The following is a 2,567-nucleotide window of genomic DNA, read 5'->3' on the forward strand; positions in this document are numbered from 1 at the left end:
GTGTAGGATTCCATCGTTACCCCGGAGTTCTGATAACCATCGCTCTTCATGTCCTTGGCCTCGGTGTAGAATGTGTAGCCGTTGATATCGTACGCCTCATAGGTCATCAGGTTGTGCTCGGCGCCCTGTGACAAGGCGAATATGAGTTGTTCTTCCGCGGAAGAATCCTCATGTAAAGGGTACGACAGAAGCTTATGCTTGAACCAACGCGTGAAACATGAGTTGTGCTCTTTGAGTATATCTCCGTCCGTCCTCTGTTGGCCTCGGTCATTGTACGTCTTTTTAATAAAGGTTTTGTGCTCTACCAACCAAGGATCGACCACGTCTATGTGTTGTAGCGCGACTAGGTTTGCTCTTTCAAAGTCGGCGAGTCGACCCTCGAAGTCGACATGCATTTCGCGGCGACCCTCACGCTGACCCCATCCAGCGAGCCTGCCGAGGTGCCTGTTGACGGGCAGACCAACGGGGTTCTCAATGCCTAGATAATTCGTGCAGTAGGAGATGCACTCTTCGGTCAGAAAGCCCCTGGCTATGCTTCCTTCTGGACGTGACATGTTGCGAACGTATCCTTTGATGACACCATTCATCCTTTCAAACGGCATCATGCTGTGCAGGAACGTCGGCCCGAGTTGGATGATATCCTCCACTATATGGACCAGCAGATGCACCATAATGTCGAAGAATGCGGGCGGGAAGTACATGTCAAGCTCGCATAGTATCACCACGATCTCTTCCTGTAGCCTTCTGAGTTGCCTCACACCAATCGACTTCTGAGAGATGACGTCGAAGAAGTTGCATAGGCCAAATAGCGTTTCATGGACGTGCGCGTCCATGATCCCACGGATTGCAACTGGAAGTATCTGCGTCATCAGCACGTGACAGTCGTGAGACTTCATCCCGCTGAACTTCTGCTTCGCTGGGTCTAGGTATCTGCTTATCTTCCCCGCGTAACCGTAAGGAAGTTTTACTCCTAGGAGGCAGGTGAAAAACTGCTCGATCTCCTCCTGACTTAGAGTGAAGCACGCGGGAGGGTAGTCATTTCCGGTCTTCTTGGCCTTTTTGCCTTTGCGATGACTTTCTATGTCCTGCTTCGCCTCATCATCATCATCATCATCATCATCATCATCATCATCATCATCATCATCATCATATATAGCGTGAAGCTCCTGCCTGATGCCCATTGATTTCAAGTCTGCCCTTGCTTTCGGCCCATCTTTGGTCCTCTCTGGCATGTTGAGCAGGGTACCAAGAAGACTCTCGCACACGTTCTTCGTGATATGCATGACATCAAGGCTGTGAGGCACACGGTGGATCTTCCAGTGCGGCAAGTCCCAGAAAACAGACCTCGTTTTCCATACCTTCAGCAGCGGCTCTGGCGCCTTTCGCTTCTTTCCCGGCTCTGGCGCCTTTTGCTTCTTTCCCGGCAGTGGGCAGTCTTTCCAATTTTTCAACAGCTTGTCTATTTCCTCGCCGCTCCTCGTACACGGGCGTTTTCGGGGTTCGGTTTCACCATCGAACAGATCCTTGCGTTTCCTCCACGGGTCATCATCGCGAAGCCACCTTCGATGTCCCATGAACACGGTTTTCGAAGACCCGGGATCTCTATCTAGCTGGCGATACGTTGTGTCATCCATGCACCTTACGCATCCAGAAAATCCGTGGACTACCTGCCCCGCAAGATATCCGTAACCGAGATAGTCGTGCACCGTCGTGAGCAGTGCGACTCTCATAGGGAAATATTCTTTCTCTGCGGCGTCCCACGTATTGGCTGGCGTTTTCCACAGCGTGTCAAGCTCCTCTTTCAGCAGCCCCAGATACAGATTGATGTCGTTCCCTGGTTGTTTCGGCCCTTCAATTAGCATACTCATGTGAATGTACTTCCTCTTCATGCACAACCAGGGGGAAGGTTGTACATCCACACAAACACAGGCCAGGTGCTATGTGTGCTTCTCTGGCTGCCAAACGGATTGACTCCATCGGTGCTCGCGCCCAGCATGATGTTCCTTGGATCGTTCCCAAATTCTGGGTATTCGAAGTTCAATGCTTGCCACTGGCTCGCATCCTTAGGGTGACTCAGCATCTTGTCTTTTTTATCTATCTCCGGATCATTTGCGTCATCTTCTCGCTTCTTCTCCTCCCTATCTGCGTGCCAACGTAGGAGCTTTGCTACCTTAGGATCCGCGAAATACCGCTGCAGACGAGGAGTGATCGGAAAGTACCACACCACTTTTCGAGGAGCTTTCTTCCTCTTCTTGTATCGAGTGACACCGCACACCGGACATATTGTAGACTCCGCGTGCTCGTCCCGATAAATGATGCAATTGTTCATGCACACATGGTATTTCACGTGCGGTAAATCCAGAGGACACACGATTTTCTTCGCCTCCTCCAAACTGGTCGGGCACTTGTTCCCCTTGGGAATACGTTCGTGCCAGAATGACATGTTCTCGTCGAAGCATGCGTCGGTCATTTTGTGTTTTACCTTCATCTCCAGGGCCATGAGCGTTACTTTCAGGCGGGTATCCTAGGGCCTGCATCCTTCATACAATGGAGTAACCGCGTCTAAC

This window comes from Triticum aestivum, chromosome 6B, assembly GCF_018294505.1.
Source record: "Triticum aestivum cultivar Chinese Spring chromosome 6B, IWGSC CS RefSeq v2.1, whole genome shotgun sequence".
Lineage (NCBI taxonomy): Eukaryota > Viridiplantae > Streptophyta > Magnoliopsida > Poales > Poaceae > Triticum > Triticum aestivum.